Source organism: Bidens hawaiensis, unplaced genomic scaffold (assembly GCF_021521415.1).
Source record: "Bidens hawaiensis isolate Kalapana, Puna unplaced genomic scaffold, B.hawaiensis_p1.1 tig00019034_1, whole genome shotgun sequence".
Lineage (NCBI taxonomy): Eukaryota > Viridiplantae > Streptophyta > Magnoliopsida > Asterales > Asteraceae > Bidens > Bidens hawaiensis.
In genome coordinates this window covers 285,281-310,850 of record NW_027492890.1, presented here as the reverse complement: position 1 = coordinate 310,850, position 25,570 = coordinate 285,281, and the positions used below count along the sequence as shown (strand labels likewise).

Here is a 25,570-nt window from a genome sequence, read left to right as displayed (position 1 = left end):
ACCTCTTATTCTTTGAATAGAGGTACGGGTTGCATACATCTCATCCTCTCTAAATCCTGCTAATAGCTTTGTTATTAATAGGATTTTTACCTAGTACGATTGTCGTTTTTTATATAGAAATTTAATAGAGATGTATGAAGATGATGAAATTATAAAGAGTTAAAAAATTCTATTTAATGTAAAACATTATCAACAAATTTGAACCAATCACAACACACATCATTTCATAGTCCTCAACTCCTTTGATTTGTAGAACCAGATTTGCCATGAGTAATAAATATATATAATAATGTGTATGGATATTTGATACAACCGGTATCAAGTTGTTCTTAGGAGAGGAGTGATAACCTAGGAGAGGACCGGATCAACAACTAATTCTTTTAATGTCGGTTAGAGTTAAGTTTCAAACCATTGAAGCAAAATTGGTACTTTCACACAGTTGTAAGTTAGTCTATTTTCAATTATAATAATAAAAAAACATAAGACTTTCTAGTCGTTTGATTACTTAAACCACTTTACAAACGTGCATACACCGCGTCCCTTGCAGCACAAGCTGGCACACGTCACCTAGTTCCTTTTCTTGACGTTATTTTCCATGTAACAAGTTTGTAAATTTCCACGTATCATCATCTTACATATATTATCCGGCACTCAACAACACGACCATCAACATCCTATCCTATATATTAATATTATCCACCAATCCCATTTCATATCACCTCGTATTCTTCCAAAAATCACCCCAAAATGGCAGAAAACAACCACCCAAAATGGCACATACTGAACAAGCTAAAAACTATTGTTAAAAAGGTTACTTTCCTCATGAACTCAAACATAAACCGGTGGCAGCTTGTCTCGGCTTTCACGGGTGGTGGGGGTGCCCGTCGCAGGCGCTTGAGCTTCCGTGAACAATTTGGGTTGACCATAATCGTGTCGTCGTCTGATGATGAGGAAGAAAATAATAATTTGGAGTTTGGTCCGGGTTCTTCGGTTAAGGAGTTGAACAAGTCGAGAAGCTTTCATGTGCAAAGGACAATGAGTTTTCGTGACGAAGAAGATATCGATAAGAGAGCGGAGATGTTTATTGAGAATTTTTATCGACGGTTACGGTATCAGAGACAGGTTTCGTTAGAATTAAGGTATACGAGAAACCCTAGTTTCGGATCATAGTGAATTTGTTCATGAGTATGACTATCTATGTTATATTTGATAATGACGATTACGATTATGATTACGATAAAATGACTTGAAGAAGACAAGCGATTTTTTTACCGATTATTTTAATAGCTAGTGTTATTTGATATGTTATGAAAATAATTTTGACATAATGCATGTTAGAACACATGGGAAAAGTCAACGATCTTGCTCATTTTGATTTCTTTTGTATACGAATTTGGTGACTCATTGTACAGATTTCTTTTTGTCAATTTCCTTGATTATATAATGAGGTATGAGGTTAGGGATGTTAGAAAAAGTTTTTGATAGTAACGAATGTAGACCAAAATCTCAGAGATAATGTTCAAAACTATATTTTTAACCGTATTTCATATTATGTAAACGAATTTTCTTTTTGTCGTATATCATGCAACAAAAAAAAATTATCGTATTTCATACAGTAATTCTTTTTTGTTTGAAGTTGGTGCTGGACCGATATCATCATTTTTCTTAGAGTTTTCGTTAAAAAAAATTGTTGATATGACTTTATCGTTTCATCTTCCAAATTCCTTAATTTTAGAAGAAACCAAATTCAAACCATAAACCCATAATCAATTCCAATTTACATGTAAACCCTAAATCCCTAATCTTACAATTTAGAAATAAATCATAAATCCTTGAAAAATTACAATTCTCAATTTACATTATCCAATAAACCGTAATCAATCATTCAAATATTCAATTACTCGTAAAAAAGTCCAAGTTAATAATTTATATAAACAAATTAACAATTACAACTTTAGATAAAAGTAGAAGAATATCTAAATTGAACAAGTAGAAGTCGAACCGTGGAAGAGGGACTGATGGAATGTCACACCCCGGCTCGGGGCCTAGGCGTGTGACCCAACGTTGGTACCTGTTTTGTAAATATATTAGAGTTTAGGGTTGTAAAGCAGAAGACTTTTAATAAAATATTATTATATATAAAAGACGGGATTTTAAAATACCGTTAATTTATACATAAGTGTTTGGATTATAAAATCATGTTTTACATTATTTTATTTATAAAACATCCATTGAGTCATCAGATCATCTAACGGCTATCCTTCTTCTCCAAACACCTATTCTCCATTACCTGTAAAACAGTTATAAAAATACGTCAGCAACACATGCTGGTGAACACGCTGACACAAAACATTTAAGTTACTTAGTTATCACCTCGAGTATCTTATGACCCGGCCCATCGTGGCTTAGGAAACAACCAAGTTAAATATACTATTATGAACCTCCAGTTATACTTGAACCTCTCAGCGATACCGCAGCATCGAGGTCTTAGCAACTATCAATATACACGAGATAATCCCCTCTCGGATATTACTTAGGTCCGGCCCAATGTGGCAGAGGCATTAGCAAGTGTGGTGCGGTGTGCCCACCGTCTATCCACATATGTAAGGATCCAGAGAAACGTATACAATAGCGTGAGGGCCAGCATTACTTTTGTTTATACAGTTTTAGGGATATAATCCTATGCAAACATTCAAGACTTTGTTTTATAAAAAGTTGGACGTATTCACCTTTCTTCTTGGTTGGTGTTTCTCACCAATTTGTCTCGTTACCTCGGACCTATAGTACGAGAATAACATTTTATAAGTACTAGATCAACGATCTAGCTTCAGACCTTTAGTCCGATTGCATAACCTTTACCTTAACATTTTATTTCTTCATATTTATAAGGACCTCTAGTCCTTTCTTGTTAATCACTTATAAACCTTTGTTTCTTCTTCGTGAAGAAACATATATTTCAACTTTCTTTTATTATAAGAAATACTTTAATAAAATCTTTATATATAATAAAGAAGTATTATTTTATCTATAATCTCGACTTTATGGAATCTTATTTTCAATTTATAAAATCAAGGTACAGGCTATATCCCTGACTAGGGTCAAAGCCATTTATAATATAATAATCGGGCAGAACCCCTACCTTGAATGGCTTATTTCTCGAAATGCTTATACTCTACTTAAACCGCACTACTACTTGGACCGCACTTTTACTTGGAAGAAGCTCGAGAGAGTATTTAGGTAGGGTTATGGCACGCATTTTGAGGTAAGACATGTCAGGATATCGTCATCTCGGGGTCGTGGCACGCTTATCAAGGTTAAGTATGGGAGTGTGTTGGATGAGTGAGGACCAATCCCATGGCCGGCCTATTTATAGAAATTTTCCTGCATCTTCGCGTATTGCGAAGCTGCTTCGCGTATCGCGAAGATGCACTAGCTTCGCTGAGTTGTCGCGTAGGCTTGCCACATGTCGCTACGGTATCGCCACGTGTCCTGCTTCTTCGCGTATCGCGAAGATGCAAAACGTGGCTTCTTCGCGTATCGCGAAGATGCAAAACTTTGAATCTGTTCATTTTTAGTCTTTGATCTTTTGGTAACTTGCCATATCTTGATTTCGTCTCATCATCCAAAAGTACAAAGGCGGCTCTTATGCGGCGATGCGAAGTGCAAAGTGTGCCATCAAAGCGTCACATTGCGCCCATCGCCCTTCACCCGAGCCCGTGCCCGTGCGCGTCGAGTGCTTCGCACCCTCCGCTAGGACTAGGGAGAGTGGTTGGCCACATAAGAATATTTCCATGAAATGTTCTCTCCTTATAAAGTGCTTTATATTTCTTTATTCTTCCGATGTGGGATGGAGTCTCCTTACTCCCATAAGCTTATTTCATTCTTTACTTTATTTTACCAATTACTTATACCATGAATATTTTTAGTCCTTTAACTTTATTATTTAACCAATTACTTATTTGTCCAAAATTTTCGTGATATTACATAGTCCCCACCTTAAAATGAATCTCGTCCTCGAGATTCACTTAGAACAAATGCGGGTATTTCTTCCTCGTCTCTGACTCTAACTCCCAAGTAAACTCAGGTCCTCTTTGGGAGTTCCATCGTATCTTGACTAACTTTTGCCTTCGACGTTTAAGTTTCTTGACTTGAAAATCTTCAACTTGTAAAGGTTGTTCTACAAATTTTAGATTTTCATTTACTTCGACATCTTTTAATGGCATGGCTAAAGTTTCGTCAGCTAGACAGTTGCGTAAGTTAGAGACGTGAAATACATCGTATATTCCTTTCATCTCTTCTGGCAATCGTAAGCGATAAGCAACAGTACTGATTCGTTCTAGTACCTCAAATGGTCCTACGAAACGTGGACTTAACTTTCCTTTCTTGCCGAATCGTACAACTCCTTTCCATGGTGATACTTTTAATAAGACCTTATCGCCTACCTAAAATTCCAACGGCTTGCGGCGGACGTCTGTATGGCTCTTTTGTTGGTCTCTTGCCGCCTTAAGTCGTTCACGGATTTGTAATACTTTATCCGTGGTTTCTTGGACTATTTCGAGTCCAGATATTTGATTATCTCCTGTTTCGGAACAACATACAGGCGTTCTACATTTTCGCCCGTACAAAGCTTCAAATGGTGCGGCTTGAATACTTGTGTGATAACTATTGTTATACGAGAATTCCATTAAAGGTAGGTGGTCGTCCCAACATCCACCTAAATCGATCACACAAGCTCGAAGCATGTCTTCAAGCGTTTGAATTGTTCTTTCGCTTTGCCCATCAGTTTGAGGATGATAAGCAGTGCTAAGATTTAACCGTGTTCCTAACGCTTGTTGGAAACTATTCCAGAAATGAGACGTAAATCTACTGTCTCGATCAGATATGATAGATAATGACACACCATGTAATGCTACGATGTTATTCACGTAAATCCGTGCCAATCTATCCATGGAATAGGATTCATTGATAGGCAAGAAATGAGCGGATTTTGTTAACCTATCAACGATTACCCAAATAGCATTGTGTTGTCGGGTAGTTTTAGGGAGTTTCGTAATGAAATCCATTGTTATCATCTCCCATTTCCATACAGGAAGTTCAGGTTGTTGAAGAAAACCTGAAGGCTTTTGATGTTCTGCCTTGACTTGTAAACATGTTAAGCACTTAGCAACGTACAAAGCAATATCTCTCTTCATCCCATTCCACCAATAGTTTGGTTTAAGATTTTGATACATTTTATCACTACCGGGATGCATCATGTATTTCGATTTATGAGCTTCACTCATGATCCTTTCGCGCAAATCACCAACAATCGGTACCCAGATTCGGTTTCCAAGTTTGAGTATGTCGACATCTCCTTTTACTAAAGCATCAATGGTGTCGTTACGCTTTTCTACGGAGATATGGTTTTCTTCAATTGCTTGTTTCTGAGCTTTCTTGATTTGTTCGATTAGATCTATTTGTAGTTCTAATCTCAAAGATTGAACTCTTTTGGGTCTCTCACGTTCCTTCCGGCTCAATGCTCAGCTACTACATTTTCTTTTCCTTCATTATAGATGATTTCACAGTCGTAATCGTTTAAAGTTTCCATCCATATTCTTTGACGCATGTTAAGTTCCTTCTGATCAAATATATGCTTTAAGCTCTATGATCAGTGTACACGATAAACTTGACTCCATAAAGATAGTGTCTCCATAACTTTAAGGCAAAGATTATGGCACCCAACTCTAGATCATGAGTCGTATAATTCTTTTCGTGTACTTTCAATTGAAGAGAAGCATAAGCTATTACTTTCTTTCTTTGCATTAGTACACATCCCAAACCTGAATGAGATGCATCACCAAATACAACGAAATCCTCTGTACCTTCTGGCAAGGCCAGTATAGGTGCATTTGTGAGCTTTTGTTTAAGTAAATCAAATGCTTCTTGCTTTTTGATTCCCTATTCGTACTTAACATTCTTTTGGATTAATGAAGTTAAGGGAACTGCTATAAGGGAGAAGTTCTCAATGAATCTTCTATAATATCCAGCCAAACCTAGGAAACTTCTCACCTCGGTTGGCGATCTAGGAATCTCCTATTTAGCTATTGCTTCATTTTTTGCAGGGTCTACTTGAATTCCATTTGCATTGATAACGTTGCCAATAAATTGTACTTCATGCAGCCAGAATTCACACTTGGAAAATTTGGCATACAACTTCTTGTTTCGAAGTATCTCAAGTAAGACCCTAAGATGAACTTTGTGATCTTCTTCCGATTTAGAGTAAATAAGTATATCGTCGATGAATACAATTAAAAATTTATCTAAATAAGGCTTGCAAACTCTGTTCATCAAGTCCATAAAAGCGGCTGGGGCATTAGTGAGTCCAAATGGCATTACAGTGAACTCATAATGTCCATACCTTGTTCGAAACGTTGTTTTCAGAATATCTTCTTCTTGAACTTTTAACTGATGGTATCCAGAACATAAATCTATTTTCGGAAAGAAACTCGATCCTTGCAATTGATCGAATAGGTCGTCAATTCTAGGTAGCGGATATTGATTCTTAATAGTTACTTTGTTCAAGGCTCTGTAATCGATACACATTCTCATGGAACCATCTTTCTTCTTGACGAATAAAATCGGAGCTCCCCAAAGTGATGAACTTGGACGAATAAATCCTTTCTCTAACAACTCATCTAGTTGTTTCTTTAATTCCTTCATTTCTGTCGGAGCCAAACGATAGGGGATTTGGCTATTGGAGCTATTCCAGGCATTAAGTCTATTCTGAATTCGACTTCTCGATTGGGTGGGATTCCTTGAAGTTCACCTGGAAAGACGTCAGAAAATTCGGATACAATGGGCACGTCTTTGATTTCCTTCGGTTTTGATTCTTCCGTTACATAAGCCATAAATGCCAAACATCCTTGGTTTAAACATTTTTTAGCTTTCATCATGGAGATTATGCTAACATGACCATCATCTTTGTCGCCCACGATTTGAATTGTTCGTTTGTCAGGGGCTTGAAGTTCTATGGTTTTCTTATTGCAGATGATACGGGCATGGTTGTCGGATAACCAGTCCATACCTAAAACTATATCAAAGCCTGCTAACGTCATGGGTAGTAATTGCCCAGGAATGATGTAGCCTGCTAACAAGATCTTTCCATTTTCTAAGGTCTCGGAAATTTTAACTATCTCACAACTGGCCGTCTCAACGTTTATGGTTTTATTTAACTTCTTTAAAGGTTTGTTTAATAGACTACAAAATTTATAATCTATAAAACTTTGATTTGCACCAGAATCAAATAAAACTCTTGCGTAAACGTTATTGACTAAGAATGTACCGGTGATGGTTTCCGGTATGTCTGCGGCCTTCTTGGTGTCGAGTGTAAAGACTCGAGCATTCCCCTTCTTTCCTTCGTTCTTGGTGCGGCTTCCTCCAGCACCTCTAGCACCTCCACTTCCAACAACATTCTTTTTAGGACATTCGAAGCTAATATGTCCCATCTCCTTGCAGTTGAAGCAAGTCATTTTGTTCTTCCAACAATCAGCAATGGCATGCCCTGGCTTCTTGCATGTATCACAGGTGGCAGATAAAGATACTGTGAACCGGCATCGACCCAGATGATGCCTCTTACAAATCTTGCACAATGGGTAGTTGGAATTGAAACCACCCCTCCTTCTATCCACATGCTTTCCCTTGAAACGGTTATTTCCTTTTCCCTTCTTGTCATTTGTCGAATATTCCTTCTTGTCCTCTTCCTTGTTATGGATCAAACCGTTTATCAAATAACTAGCCAGCTCCATGGCGGATTCGGCTGTCTGTGGCAAATGAGACCTCACCATGTCTCTTATCTCTCTTGGTAAACCCCATATGTAGCGGGTTACCTTGCTCGATTCTGGTGTTACCAATTGGGGCACAAGTCTACAATACTCTTGGAATTTGGTATTGTATTCTCTCAGATTGGTCCCTATTACCTTGTTGTTAAGAAACTTGGTTTGAACTAAATCAGTTTCATGCATCGGACAATACTTCTGCATAACCAGATCTTTAAACTCTTCCCATGTCAATTGATACATGGTTCTTCTACCTCTTGTCATCAACAGAGTGTTCCACCACTCTAAGGCTTCTCCTTTAAACATCTATGTCGTGTACTGAATCTTTTCTTCCTCAGTACATTTGCTTATTATGACAATTGATTCCATCTCTTCGAGCCATCTTATGGCGGCTTTGGCTCCTTTATCGCCATAAAACTCTTTCGGCCCACAATTCTTAAAGTCTTTAAACAAACAACCTTCGATTTGTAACTTTTTCGTAAAGGTTTGGTGGATCTTTTCACCATTGGTTGATCCCTGATCACTTTCTTCGTTTTGAGGGGTAGGATTAGGACGGAATTTGGATTTGACAGATTTACTGGGCTGTCGGTTTTCACTTTGATGGATAGATTTTTCTTTCATAGTGGGTAATAAGGTATTCATGGCATTGATCATTTCTTGCATTTTAGTTATCAACTACTCATGGTTTCCTTGAGCAGGCTCAGTTTTCGATCGGTTGCTTTTAGCATTCGAAGCTTCTTTATTTTGGGATGGATTACTTTGTTTCGACATTCTGAAAATATAAGGAAATTGACTCATTATTTAAAAGTTTTTATTTATCTCACAAACAGGAGTTCATTATGACAACTCCTATTATCACGTACCCTAGAGACAACGATACCATTACAAATACTACGAACTTATTCTAGAAACCACCGATACTACAACAACGTAACAAGGAACAAACGATAGAACCACAACAGAACAGGGAACAAACGGTATGGTCACAATAGAACGAGATCTTCAATCCTTCATGTAATTCTTGATTATCTTCTTTAGCTTACTACACTTATGTAGTAACTTCTTCTCCACTTTCTTCTTTTTGCTACTTTTCGTAGCCAACTTTTTCCGTAATTCAACCGTCTCATGCAGTGCCCGATCCAAATGCTCTTCTTGGGACTGAGGGATGAGACTTGGATATCCATACTGGGGCGTTGGATCATGATACCCCATCATGACTATGTCATAATGGTTTCTTGGATACGGCGGTGGTGGACTGGATTCAACTGGCATGTTGTGAAAAACTTTTGCAGCCTCTTCTTGCTGCCTGATTTCTTTTGCTTGTTCCGAGATGGTTGGAACAACACCTGTAAAGGGTGGAAAACTACCTGCGAGTGCTTGGACATATGGGTCTTGTGGGTCATAATGAGGGGATAGGTGAAACAACGGTTGCTGGCAGCCCATACTCGGTGGACAATCACATCCTGGGTTTTGGACCTCAGGGTTTCTTTCATCAATGCTCATATCCTTTGAAACCTCTTCCTCTGGTTCTTCTTCCGGGTCTTCTTCCGATTCTTCTTCTGACTCCTCTTCAACTTCCTCCTCGGGGTCTTCTTCCAGTTCAACTTCTACATTACTTGTATTTACCTCAATTCGAATGGTCTATGGTTGCATTACTCTCATCTTGGGTCTCCTTGATGGACCTGAAACAGAAGCATGCGGAGAATCTGTGGGGTTGAAGACTGGGGTTTGTGGATCAGAGTAAATTTGCATCCAGCTTGGGGTATCCTGTTTGGGATCAGATTTAGCTGGCTCGTCAATCTGCATATTATTGGAAGGATGATTCCTTGGGGTTGGAGGGTGGCTTGGAATATTGATTGGCATTTGCTCTGTGCATGGAATTGAATGGGTTGATTCCCATATGGGACCATTGGTGTGAGGGGTCTGTCCTGATCAAAGAAGTTAGCATAGTATTCATCATTTTGACCATCAGGAGGAACGATGGGTTCTGGATGTCCTGCTTGTCTCATTTCCTCGTAGAAGGATTCTATTATCTTCTTGAATACCGACATCTATGAATATTAGAATGATAAGGGATAGGAAAGAATACTAACCTATCTTATCCTTATATAATAATATAATAAATATTGAAACTTATCTCTGATCAAAGCTTAGGTATACTTATGTACCTACTTCGCTAAGATCGATGGCTCTGATACCAACACTTGTCACACCCCGGCTCGGGGCCTGGGTGTGTGACCCAACGTTGGTACCTGTTTTGTAAATATATCAGAGTTTAGGGTTGTAAAGTGGAAAAATTTTAATAAAATAAAATAATATATAAAAGACGGGATTTTAAAACACCCGTTAATTTGTACATAAGTGTTTGGATTATAAAACCATGTTTTACATTATTTTATTTATAAAACATCCATTGAGCCATCAGATCATCTAACGGCTATCCTTCTTCTCCAAACACCTATTCTCCATTACCTGTAAAATAGTTATAAAAATACGTCAGCAACACATGCTTGTGAACACTCTGACACAAAACATTTAAGTTACTTAGTTATCCCCTCGGGTATCTTATGAACCGGCCCATCGTGGCTTAGGAAACAACCAAGTTAAATATACTATTATAAACCTCCAGTTATACTTGAACCTCTCAGCGATACCGCAGCATCGAGGTCTTAGCAACTATCAATATACAAGAGATAATCCCCTCTCGGACATTACTTAGGTCCGGCCTAACGTGGCGGAGGAATTAGCAAGTGTGGTTCAGTGTGCCCACCGTTTATCCACATATGTAAGGATCCAGACAAACGTATACAATAGCCTGAGGGCCAACATTACTTTGGTTTATAAAGTTTTAGGGATATAATCCCATGCAAACATTCAAGACTTTGTTTTATAAAAAGTTGGACGTATTCACCTTTCTTCTTGGTTGGTGTTTCTCACCAATTTGTCTTGTTACCTCGGACCTATAGTACGAGAATAACATTTTATAAGTACTAGATCAACGATCTAGCTTCAGACCTTTAGTCCGATTGCATAACCTTTACCTTAACATTTTATTTCTTCATATTTATAAGGACCACTAGTCCTTTCTTTTTAATCACTTATAAACCTTTGTTTCTTCTTCGTGAAGAAACATATATTTCAACTTTCTTTTATTATAAGAAATACTTTAATTAAATCTTTATATATAATAAAGAAGTATTATTTTATCTATAATCTCGACTTAATGGAATCTTATTTCCAATTTATAAAATCAAGGTACAGGCTATATCCCTGACTAGGGTCAAAGCCATTTATAATATAATAATCGGGCAGAACCCCTACCTTGAATGGCTTATTACTCGAAATGCTTATACTCTACTTGAACCGCACTACTACTTGGACCGCACTTTTACTTGGAAGAAGCTCGAGAGAGTATTTAGGTAGGGTTATGGCACGCATTTTGAGGTAAGACTTGTCAGGATATCGTCATCTCGGGGTCATGGCACGCTTATCAAGGTTAAGTATGGGAGTGTGTTGGATGAGTGAGGACCAATCCCATGGCCGGCCTATTTATAGAAATTTTCCTGCATCTTCGCGTATTGCGAAGCTGCTTCGCGTATCGCGAAAATGCACTAGCTTCGCTGAGTCGTCGCGTAGGCTTGCCACGTGTCGCTACGGTATCGCCACGTGTCATGCTTCTTCGCGTATCGCGAAGATGCAAAACGTGGCTTCTTCGGGTATCGCGAAGATGCAAAACTTTGAATCTGTTCATTTTTAGTCCTTGATTTTTTGGTAACTTGCCATATCTTGATTTCGTCTCATCATCCAAAAGTACAAAGGCGGCTCTTATTCGGCGATGCGAAGTGCGAAGTGCGCCATCAAAGCGTCACATTGCGCCCATCGCCCTTCACCCGAGCCCGTGCGCGTGCGCGTCGGGTGCTTCGCACCCTCCGCTAGGACTAGGGAGAGTGGTTGGCCACATAAGAACATTTCCATGGAATGTTCTCTCCTTATAAAGTGCTTTATATTTCTTTCTTCTTCCGATGGGGGATGGAGTCTCCTTACTCCCATAAGCTTATTTCATTCTTTACTTTATTTTACCCATTACTTATACCATGAATATTTTTAGTCCTTTAACTTTATTATTTGTCAAAATTTGTCCAAAATTTTCGTGATGTTACATGGAACACCAGCCGTTAGCTACTTGACTACAATGTGGAGGTCCGGTGATCAGAGGAACAATAGCAATGACTTTATTTGGTTTGGGCTTTAATTTGGTTAGACTTTAAACTTTGTTTGGCCTTTAATTGATTTTAACTTTTTAATTTGGTTGGGCTTTAAACAAATAGGAGTAACGTTATATTTTATAGGGGTAACGAAATACGAAACCCAACCTAAAAAACATAAATTTGCACTACCGACGAAAAGTTGAGGGGTAACGAAGGCTACCTCTAGTTTTTAACTAGGTTCGTCCCTGGTTCGTGGTACGCGGCTCGCTCGAAGATAGTTTGAAAAGAGCTCGAATTAAAACAAGCCGGCTCTGCTTGACTCGATTTCTAAACGAAAAAGAAGAACAACAATAAAGATTGTAAAAAAACAACATAAATAAAGTATATAATGTTATAAACTCTCTTGTTTTAAATTTTATATAAATTAATGTTAATTATATTTCTGTTGTTTATATATCAATATTTGTAAAAAAAGCATAAATAAATAAAGATTAAAACAATAAAAAAGTATAAAAATTAACGAGCTTGGATCGAGCTTAAAAGGAGCCGAGCTCGAGGCAACTTGTTTAAGTACGGATCGGTTTCATATAATACTATATCGAAATGTAGACAAATATATATATATATATATGACGTAGGCTGTCGCGATCTACTCAAACAATTAATTTTAAATACCTAAATACCTATAATAAGTACGGGTAAGTAAGGTCGTCTCCACAGGAACTCAAGGAAAGTGTTAATTTAATATTACTAAATTAATTATTAAACTAAGACGGATAGACGATGTCAAGCGGTTTTAAGAAAAAGATTTAATTAAAACTAAATGATTACTTAAAAAGACTTTGTAAACAATATTAATAAAAAGCATTCATCCTAGGTTCAGGTAATGTGCTCTTCAACTTAATCCCAGATTTACTTGTCTTGATTGTACAGTAATTACTAGACCTATGTAACACCCCGGCTTAAGCGGAAACGCCCGAGTGTGACGTACAGATTGCTCAAATACACGTGGCACTATTAAGTGACCATAATAACATTAATTCATTTAATAAGCCAAGTAACACAAGTTCGAAAGTAACAATACAAGTTCAAACCAAAACATAACCATAACAATAGTTCTTTAATTGAAATACCCTAAGTAATCTAAGTGTCTTCAATACTTCAACCTCTAATCACGGTACCTGTAACATATGTATAAAATATGGTCAGCTATAAATATAGCTGGTGAGTTTCCACAGTTTATATACGTACATAAAAACCATACAATTCATAGACATGTGGTAAACGAGCAAGTAAGTCCTTTCCAGTTGGTACAACCAACGTACTTGGATAATCGCGCAAGTAGGGTCCTTTCCAATTGGTAACAACCAACGTACTTGGATAATGAGGCCCTTTTCCACTCGATACAAATGGACCGGAGTGCAAAGGGGGGCGTATGATCATACTTAATGAGGCTTCCCAATCGTGCAAGTAATATTCGTGCAAGTAATACAAGTAACACACAAGTCCATATACGAATTGTAGTTTTGTAATAGAAGAAATAATACTTGAATCTTTGTAAGGATACATATGCACCCCAAAACATTAAAAAGGGGTGGTGAAAAACTCACCTTAGTAATTGAAGTGAAAAAGGAATAAGAATAACTTGAAGGCGTCAAAGGAAACCGAAGCGGTCCGTACGAACTATAAATAAGAATAAACACGACTTTTAACAACTATTCTATCGGGATTTTAAGGTTGTTTAATTGTATAATAGTTATAGAAGATAGTTATTAATTTATTATAATTTATTACCAATTCTACGGCCCTTTGATTATTATATTATTATTTATGTTTAACGGTAATTGTTTATTAATAAAATATAAATAGCTTAACGGCAAGAATATGGAGTTTATACTTCCGAAATGCTTGAACTATCGATTACAAGTCGAAAATATGATTATTGTCTTGACAAAACGATTTTTAGGAATTTAAAGTTTACTTTACGTTTATTAAATGATTTTTAATAGCGGCTTATGAAAACGAGAAACTTAGTTTTTAAGGGTGAGATGGTGAGTTATATTTTATAGTTAATTTACGTAATTTTTATTTAATTTAAAAAGACTTTTATGATTTATATATGATTTTTAATTGATTAAGAATTAATTAATATTAATAAACTTAATTTAATTAATACAAAAAAAAACATGACTGACCCGGGTTTCGAACCCGGGTCTTGGGGTTATAATCCTTGTTTTCAGCCAGCTGCTCTAGACTGCATATTCGTTTATGGTTTAGTTCTTAATATTTAAATATAATGGCTGTTTCAAAAGAATTTTATTAATAATAATATTAACAGGGCCAGATTATTAAACCAAAAAAATGAGCATGACCCGGGTTTCGAACCCGGGTCTCATGGTTGCGAGGAAATGATTTTAACCAGTTGAACTAGAAGGATATTCGTTTAAGAGTTAAGAATCATTATACATATATAATACTTCAGATTCATCTTCTTCACATGAAGAACATAAACCCTAACAATTCAATTGGGGTTTCTGTTCTATGTTTGTTCAAATTAGTTTAGGGTTATTGATTATAGGTTAAACGACATTAACAAGCATATATTAATTACCTTATAATATTTTGTTTTGATCGAAACCCGGTTGCCGGAAAAAAAAAATAAAGAAGCTCCCAATTACAGAGAAATCTGTTTATTAGAGGGGGATTGGAGAGAATGAGCGAGTTGTTTAGAGGTTTAGGCACCTATTTATACTAGTGGAAGGAGCATCTACGCGTTTAATTCGTTAATGGTGATTCCGTGAAATCCGGCGTCAATTACGGGGTGTTTTACGGCAAGGAAATCACGATTAATTAGTCGGTTAGTGTTTAATATTGACGGAGAATCGTTTTGGTATATTTACCCGGGTTTAAAACGCGTTAGAAAAAGGTTTCGGCTACCTCCGGCGCCGATTCCGGCCACTGGAGGTTCGCCGGAAAAACGGGTAACGGGGAGGGAGGCGGGTAGGGTTTTATTTTAATATAAATTGAATTAAAAATGTTACACTATTAGTCCCTGAAGTTTAAAGAACCTTTAAATGATAATATAAATATCTTTTAAGTTAAATAAAGTTTTCAAATTTACATTTTTAACCCTAAACTTTATAATTAAATTAAATAGTTTTCGGTTTTACGTGTTTAACCCGTACGGCTTGATTACTTTAAGGCTCGGGAATTTATAAATACTTGAATGACAACGAACATCGAATAATGAATATTAAATGTCGAGAATCTCTTTATTAAAATATTTAATACATCGAAACGACCCAACGGGTCGGGTTTACAAATACGAAAACAAATCGAAAAATTGACGAATGTCACAGCATTCCCTACTTTTGAAAATTTCGTCCCAAAATTAGTTTTAAATAATCCGTATCAAACAAATGGGGATACCCTAACCGAATTGTTGACACAATTGAACTCAATCTACCTAATTACCAATTTATATTTTATGAAAACTAATTAGGTGACAATAGTTGATGATTATAAATTCAATGACACAAGAGCCTAACCCTAAATGATGATGAATAAAACCAAACAAGTGATGCACTAATCAATAATCGAAAATATAAATTGTTTAAACAAGATAAAAACAATAAAGTCAAATCAAGTTCATAACATTAATCATAATAAATCTGGTCTTAAGAAAAATTACACAAAACCCTAGCCTAGAATGAATACGGGACTTAGCCGAGCATTGGCATATCGATTAAATGACTTATCTTTGATGACATGCAAACCCGAGATGAACTGGAAGCTTTAGAATGATGAAAACTCGCCCTAATCAGCCTCTTTTGCCTCTGGAAGGCGTGTTATCCCGAATGGTGAGGTTAATGGGATTATATAGTGAAAAACCTAGATTATTTCAGTTTTAAGTCGGTCCGCGTCGCGCGAAGTTGCCATGGGCTTCATCTTCGCGTTGTGCGAAGGACAAAATAGTCGGGCTTAGAATGTTGCAACTTCGCGCGCGCGAAGTTTCTTGTCAAGCATTTTCGCGTCGCGCGAAGATGCAAAATAACCAACAGACTTTATTTATTCTCTTTAACTGCCTCGTGATGCGTGCACTTCCAATCTCTCACTTCTAAATCTTCGTTCGAAGCTCGTAAATATCCCCGATAAGCTCCTTAACTTCCAAGTCCCTGAAAACGCATAACAACGCTTGAAGTACCAATATTTATTTATTTATTTACCTAAATATAACTAATTAATATATAATGATACTAACTTTTACCCAACCATCAATATATGAAAAATGAATCGAATATTATTATGTATAGACATGCAACTATAAATTATTATATTATGTAATTAAGAAGTTTGGCGACGCAACTATGTGATTGGTTCGCGTGGCCTCACGTGGTTGGTTGCTTTTTTCATTTGCTTTTAATTTGTTTTTCGTTTTTAATTTCGCGTTGGTTTGCCGCCGTAAAATACGGGTTTTTTTACGGTTAATATCGTCAAATGATTTTGGCCAAATTCGCCCCAACTCGCGGTCGCAACCTAAGGTTTTTTTCCCTGCGAGTTTTTTTTCATTGATTCTGGATGAATTCGCGTCAGGTCACGGCCACAACGCGATTATATTTTTGGTTTTCGTCACGGTCTTTTTTATGTAAATACGTTAATTTGTTGTATTTTGAGTGTAGACAAATTAACTTATTGCTTTAATTCTGGTGTCATAACCTGATACCAACCGAACTCGTGTTGGTTAACCACCACAATATATGGATATATGTGTACGATAGTGGCGAAGACGTCGATTCCAACTGAATTTGCGTTAGTTCACAATGTAACGCGCGAGTTTTTTGTCACCTTTTTTTTCTCCCTTAATTCCAGAATCAACGAATTCGTATCAGTTCGCAACTACAACCCACATGTTTTTTTGTTCGCCGCATTTCTTTTATTTTAAATATATTAAATTGTTGTATTTGGGTGTGGACGAATTGATGGTTTGCTTTATTTTTGGCGTCGTAACCAAATACTAACCGAAGTGTCATCGGTTCGTAACTGCAACGCGTGTTTGTTATGTTAATTTGTTGTATTTTTGCGTTAACAAAGTTTTTTTTAGGGGGGGGGTTGGAGTTTATTACTGGTTTCGTAACTCGGCACCGATCGAATTCACCTTGACTCACTGACGCACTGCACGTTTTGATAAGTTGTACAAGTACGACTATCAATAACATCAATCTAGCGCAACACGCCGGAAATTTTCTTAGTTAATTGTAAACATAAACATAACTAATAAAATAATAAAATCACATTAATGTCAAACTTAGAAAAGAATCTTTTAAATTCATAAGTATGCATAACATATAATTAACTAAATTGTGAAGTTCCACATGAAAACCTATTTAAATATCTTGTATACATGTTCAAATCTAAGTGGTTTGTTAATTTACTATAGGATGAATAGCATTTTTTATGAGTTAACCACCCCTTGATATTTAATATATATATATATACTAAGTACAAAATGAAAACTCACTTGAGTTGTGAAAACTCTAGAAAAGAAACCCATTCTCAACCACATGTTTTAATTAATGTTTAAATCTTGTGGTCCACAATTAAAGTGAATAAAAAATATAAATATAAATATAATTTTTTCTCTCTCCTGAAATCATATATAAAAATTAGTAAAAAATGTTAAAAAATAGCAAAACATTTTTTTTTGAGGTTTCGATGTTTTGTATTAAATGTTACAACATATATTACATGTAACAAAAAAAACGATGTTACATAGGGTTTTCGCGGGTTTTCACAACTCAAACAATGTTTTGTATTAAATGTTACCTTATCCTATATATATATACATATATATATATATATATATATTTAATTGTGAGTTAATTGAAAAAGAAGTGGCTTGAGTTATTTTAAATTTTACACAGGATGTACTTTATTTTCGACATTCAAGATTAGGGATGAGCTCGGTACCGCTTGGTACCATACCGATACCGAAAATCCCGATCTCGAAAATCGCAAATTTTTGGTACCTGTAACGAAATGTTCGGTTCGGTACCGGAACAGTACCGGTATTTAAGGTAAATTTCAGAAAATACCGGTACTGGTCCCGAAAACTCAAAACTTTGGTACCGAATCAGTATCGGTACCAGTTTTGCCCATCCCTGGGTGTAACAATTAAGTTTGATATAGGCCCATATTATCAATAGTTGTCTTTTTTTAATTAAATATTTTCTTTTTTGATATTAGTTAAAATAATATTTTTTCAATAGCTAATTTGGATTACTCAAGTGTTTTGAAATCCGGAACGGACCGGCTGGTCCGACCGGGACCCGGTAGGTAATCCGGTCTGGTTCGCACTATACGATTACAGCCCGTCTTCTAATAATCCGTCCGGGTTTGACAGTTTGCGGTTCGACCAGAACCGGTGAACCGCCAGCCCAACCGGTAAAACCCCTATTTTATAGGTCAAAAACCTTAGCAGGGAATCGAACTCTAGCAAATGGCGAGATGCATGTCTTAAAAGGCAAGCCATTAACAAACCAACCAAGTTCTAGTTATGTCCCTCATAAGGAGACAAATCCTATATATTAATAGGTACTGCAGCAACCATAAATGAAAATGAATTCTAGTTATTCTTATTTTTTACAAGTATATATATTCATTCCATGGTTACATTATAATCTCGGATTACAAAAATCAAGTTAAAGCATTTGAATAGTCGAATACCAACAGTTCTTCATGTCTTCATCCATTTCTTAAAAAAAAAACATGATAATTAAGGTTATATTTAATCCCCACAATGAATCAAATTTACATCTTGCATCTACATTATTGATTTCTTATACAAGTTATTTAAAAAAAGCTTTGACTGATAAAAAAAAGCTAATATAGAGACACACACACACATATATATATATATATATATTTATAACATCATCCGGGTCAAACACCGGTCCGCCCTCCCGGGTCGGTCCGACCTTTGATCCGGTAAGGCGTCTAGGTCAACGTCCGGGCCGGGTTTCAAAACATTGTTACTCATAGGCCACTGACTCACTAGATTGGTTTCATTCTATCTTTAGGAGGAAACTCACCTATAGGTGAGAAATCGAAATATTTGGGTGACCCGTCCTAATCACATAGACTAGAGATAATTGACTAATCAAATTAGATAAAGATTGATAAACCTATTTTATCGTTTTATTTAGTTGATAATTTATGAATATTTAATGACGTTCTCCTAACACTTACTATGTATAGAAATAATGTTTATAATATATAAACATTTTTTAAGAAATAAAAAACTAGATGAATAGATAATTATATGAGATAATAATATGATTCGACCTACCCCGCATCCAAATAGCCATTCGAAAAAATAATAAAATATGATTGGGTAGTTTGTGGGCCCTCAATGATACAAACGAAAAAATGATTCGACCCCAACCCAAACCGAATAGTTTATTAGACATACATACAACGTAAATATCTAATCCATATGAAAGAAATTATAGGTCTGCTACCGCCTCCTGGTTCAAAGTAAAAAATATGGATACCCTTGAGATGTTTTTTCTAGATCCGCCACTAGTCGTGAATTTTTTATTTTATTTTATTTTGTTAAATGTTATTGGGTATTGGGTTTCAATCATTCAACCAGTTTAATTTTATCCTAGTGAGTTTAATTTTATGAATGGCCTAAATTATAGATAGGATTGTAAGAAAGGTATAGACTCTTCCATATCGGTTAGGGATAGCTCTCGCGTAAGAAAGAATACCATTTGATTTTGATTTAAATATTCCCTAATTCTTATAGAAGACTCGATTGACTATGCCACTTTTCCTTAATTTATTGTATGCATATCTTACTATATCTGGCGACAAGAGCAGTTTAAATTGGGTTAAATCAAAAAAGTTGGTTCTTGATTAGTAGAATATACATATATGCATTTATTTTACAAAAGATTATATACATATATAATTTTTTTATTTCAAAAGAACTCGGACTCATAGGAGACAAAGCCTTGGACGGTCACCCTCCTCACACGCCTGCCTTGGTGTTAGGAAATATTACTTGTAACCCCCTAATTATTTGGTCAAGCATTGAGCATTGAAAAAAGAGACACCATTCGCATTTGTCAGTAGGTTCTTTCATCAATATATTGGCATCACAACGGGAAATACTCACATCTGATTACGGTATCTTAAACGATTGAACTGATAACAACCCACTCATGGATGTTGTCCGTTATTAGATCATTCTACAAGTGAACAAAGTATATATTTGTCTCCTGTTACTTCTCATACCTATTCTCATATATCAAAATCACTATGTGAAAAACCCATTTCAGTTTCATCTATCCTTATAACAGCAAACCTCCTATTCTCCAACAAATCACCCCAAAATGGCAGAAATCAACTTCTATACACCAGATCGAGCCAGCACCATCCGCAACAGCAAGTGACCTACCCCACTCACCTTCTGATTCAAGGGGCTCCATCACACACACGCCACCGTCCGTAAGCCCGAAAGCAAATTGATTTGGTTCGGACGGATGTGCAGCCACCACAAGTGGATACACCCTTGATCTGCAAAATAACAAAATATACATATTATAAGCAAGCGCATATCCATTTATACATACTACAAACAAGTTCGTCGAGTATGCTCGATCATAGTTATCAAGTGCATTAGGCGCACTTAAGACGCATAGGCCTCTCGATAGGCGCTAGGCGCAAAAAAAGCGCGGGCCTACAAAAATAAAGTGCACTGAAATAAAAAAATATTCTAAAAAATAATTTGTAATGGAAAATATCGCTTTTTTCAAATACCTAATATATTTCAAAACAATAACTTTCAACTTTAACATTAGTTAAAAAAAAACACACAAATTAACAACTATCAGTTTATTCAAGAGGTGCTTAACACTATCAGTTTATGCATATAATTTCAATTTCACTAAGAAACCAACAAAAGTTTAAAATGAATAAGAAAATGGGAAAATCAGTTTATGTCATCTGAGAATTTTATCAAACAGTCATACTTCAATCAGAGCAATGGAAACAGCAAAACGGGAAAATCTGTCATAATTAAACAATTGACAATAAAAAAAATATTTCAAAATCTGACATCACTCAAACCTAACATATCCTAGTTGTTCTATTCAAAATCATTTTTTTACGAACACTTCTTATTTCCACCACATAACTTTAACAAGCATGTTCATATATCAAGTTCATAACTTTAACATGCTGGTTACGACAAAGAATCTTCATCATTCATCTTCGCCATAGTTAACAGAAGTAACAACATAATTGTAAACAACATTTAAAAAATCAATAAGTATACATGCTTTACTGTTACTAGCCACTCTTCTGGTAGCCTCTGTAAACCATGTTCTTGCTTTGTGATATGCATAATCAATTGTGGTTCAAGATATTAGAGTTAATTTAGTTAATCCTGAACTTTAGGTATATTATTTAAGGGATAAATCAAATAGAATCAACGAAAAAAAAAAGTAGAAAAAATAGTGAATTGCTGATTTTTCTCCTAAAATAGCGCTTCAGTCATGGCAGTAGGTGGACTGCCGACTCACCCTAAAAAACCGCTTAGGCGCCAAAGCGCAGCGCTTTTAATATCAAGCAGCTTGATAAGTCTATTTTTATGCGGGGGCAATTTCATAAATAATGTAAAAAAACATATCAAATAGGGAAAGATAGATACCCACTTCATATTTGAGGGCCGATACGAAGTTGCGCTGATCCGACAGCGCAATCTGAGTGTCAATGATGTCAGAATCTTAATGTTTCCATCCACAAGAGAGACATAAATTGATTGGCTATCGCATGAGTAAGCAGCATGTGTGATTGCACCGCTTTCTTTTCGAGGGCACCACTAAACATGTACAGTATAACTAATTAATTAACTAAGAAAATGACTGCTAGATCATTTAAGACAAAAGAAACGGACCTGTTTCAAGCATTTTAATGAAGGAAATTCATAAATGGCTAGCTGAGTTTCATGAACCACTAGCAAGTGTTTTTGATCTTGGTGAAGTTGCAATTGAGTATCAGCTAAGGGAGCAGCATCGTCTCCCCTGGGAGTTTGCAATTGTTTACAAATTGTCTTCCTCCATCCATCTGTGTCCCACACACACAACTGCAAATACAGCAGGCATAAAGATGAAACCATCATTAAAATTTACTTAATAAACCTTTTATTTTGTGAAATGACAACGGACTGGAGATATTACCTGAGAATCAGCACCAGAAGATATTAAAACATCACAGGCATTAAAGAATGCCAGGCCTGTTACTCTTTTATGATGGCCGTTAAGCTTCTTTATGAACTGGTCAAATGAATAATAAACAGTTACTCCATTTTATCAACACATGTACTCTTGATTTAGGTTTCTAAAAGAAATATAATATTAAAAAACAACTAAAACCACCTCATTTGTCCAGAAATTGTATATTAGGATAGAAGAATCATCCATGCCTATGGCAATAATGTTGTTATCTCGGGGATGAATGACCAGAAAAGTTGCTGCAGGTGGAGGTGGCATAAGTGTAAGACAATTCTGCATATAAATAAATAAGTATATTAACAAATAGATGTAATAAAAACTGCAAAAATATGAATGGTATAAATATTATTACCTTTGATTTCCAAATCTGAAACATAGAAACCTTTCCGCCAGAAGCAGACACACCAAAATTGTCATTTTTCGACAGTGCAAAGCATGCAATGGAATCTTCGGGGTTTGAATCATTGATTTCATTTGTCATCAATGGTTGCGGCATCAGAGGTACCTCACTGGCAGTTGCCTGAAACAACCAAATACCTTTCTTAATCCCCAAACAATTACAATAATAATGGGATTAACGAGCTCTAAGAAAAAAAAAATACCTTTCCAGTAGAATTATTTACGGGTTTCCTGCCATTTCCATAGTTTATTGATGCCGTTGGCTGCAAGAGCTAAAACTGCAACTCCTGAATTCGTATACGTCAATCTTTGGACCTGAATGCAGAAAACATTTTGTGAGGGGCAAAATGTTTGAAAATCACGTCTACTGCGAAAAAAAAAATAATAAAACGTACCCGCTTTGCTGAAGATGTATTATCTGGAAGCCTTAAACAACGACACTGTGATGCTTCTGAGATTTCTTTCACTTTGCACTTTCTAGAATCGCCTGTAGCACCATCTTCAGTTCTGTCTACCAAATTCTGATTCTGAATATTCTATAATCACACCCAGTGATTATTTAATTAATATAACGAGCACCAAGTAGAAAACTAGTAATTTATTAACCATTATTATCAGCAAGTAGAAAACGGTTATACTTTACTAAACATATATGATGATAGATCATTACCAGTAAACCACCACCTCCAGCATCAAACTGATTCTGTTGATTCCCTGTTACTGCATCCCATACCTGTATAGAACTTTATATTATACAAGAGACTTCATATTTTTACAGCCTTCAAATGAAGCAAACGTAATGAGATACAAACCTTTATCAGCCCATCATCTCCACACGTTACAATGCTGAGTGTTTTATTAAGGTAAGAGAAAGCAAGATCATTAACGCTGCCACTGTGGGCCTCAATCTGTATTAAGCCAAATCAGTAAATTTAAAGAAATTAAATAAACTATAGACATGTATATGATGAAGTGAACTACCTCCAAGTGGTTTCTTAGTGTATCACCACCATCATACGAGTATATCTGCACAATACTCTTTGAGTATGCAACACCTATACGAAAGTTCATGATATTCGAATATCAAAATACTTACCTAAAGTCAATTGATGTATATATTTATTCTCTATGAAAGATTAAAGATTGCAATAGTTATTAGGTTACCAAACAAGGCTCCGTAAGGGCTCCAGGTTACACGATTGACTGATGCACTATAATCATTCGCCAAAGTAGTTAGAAGCGGCATTGAACAAGCACCAAGATCCCAAACCTCGAAATACTTCTGAGCAAGCTGCTTCTGGCTATCCACGTCCCATAGCATGAATTCTCCACTTCTCTTTCCAACTTTTACAGTTTCCCAACACAAAGCAAAACAATTGATCACATTAACTACCAGAATACCATAAGTTTAAAATTTTCTTTTAATATATGTGAACTAACCAAGAACCAGGGTGTTCCGAGTGGGGTGAAAATCAATACTCGTGATATCTGAACCCTCATTTACCTGTAACAAGATTCTAATACAGTAAGTATTTAAAAAGGGAAAACGATTTAAAGTACACGGAATACAATAAACCCTGACAATTAAACTTTAAATAGCCAAAATTTACACATGTGTGAGGTTACGCAAAGAGTAGTAATGTCTCAGTTACCCTTGTTCTCTTGGGTAGATGCTGAGAGTCATCTACAGCTACAGCTGGACTGTTAAGAGAAGGAGACCTGGGGCGCTTGGATACATCAGATAGTTGATTGGTAACAGGGGACGGGTCATGTGAACTGTTTTGCAGTTGCTGCCTCCGCCTGCATTCCAAACGAAAACAAAATAGTTAAAAAGTTACTCCTGTAAGGTTAGAGCTGATCAACAATATTCACAATATTTACAAATCAAACCATTGCTTAAAGAGCGTCCACAACGCTGTACCCTTGGTGAAGAAACACTAAGCGACCCCGGCAGATTACGGATAATCTTAGGGTCAAGTAGATGTTTCTCACGAGGGTTAGGTCCGGCAAAGATGGTTATTCTTCTGATGACCTGCAAAACAGACACCGTGAGCTCGTCACTGAGAAGGGGGGGTACCTCCTTGTGACCACCCTCCGGCGTGAGAATCAGACTAGATTGCTCTGAATATAAATGTATATTAAGAGAAATAGCTAGAGCAGATAAGATATGTGATGGTATAAGATAGTCTATGATACCGTTCCAAGGTGTTGGAGTATTTATAGCCGAAGGTAGGTTTCCAAGCAGGTACAGCCAGCTGTATAATATTCCTTTTCTACCAACTGTGGGCTATGCACGTGCCATGCTGGTGGTTGGTGGGTAGGCAGCGGCTGATAGTGACATGGCCGGCTGTGTACTAGTCCTTTTCCACCAACTGCAGGCTATGTACGTGCCACGACAAGGGTTGGTGAGTAGGCAGCGGCTGATAGTGACATTTTGTACTAGAGCGTGCTCCTCGTCGTACTGTTGTCAGTGAGCTGTAACCCTGTGATTGGTTCACGGGCTGCTTTGGTCAGATCTTGTCTATTTTGTCCATACATTGGCAGGTGTAGTACAAAAGATCCTCCAGAAGCGTACGGACTGGCTCATTTGGGCGGGAGTATTCCCGCCTTGCTCATTCCTTCTTCAGGTGACATTACTGAATTATTGAGAGTTAGTGCCTTGTGCGTGTAGCCTTGCTATTAGTGCGGGTAGCCTTCCCTGATGGCTTGTATCCGCAGCTGCGGGAACAGGCGGGGTACTTCACCATTGGGAGGCTTTTCTTGCGGGAACAGCTGGCGTACTGCTCGTAAGGTCTTCATCTCTCAGAGCATGGTGGGTCCTGCGGAACCAGTTGGTCTTTGCGCAGACGTC

General features: G+C 36.6%; 1 pseudogene; it reads right to left on the bottom strand.

Annotated features, from left to right (window-relative positions):
* Positions 1–8,816: 8,816 nt before the first annotated feature.
* Positions 8,817–25,570, bottom strand: part of LOC143557543 (topless-related protein 1-like) — a 29,626-nt pseudogene continuing 12,872 nt past the window's right edge.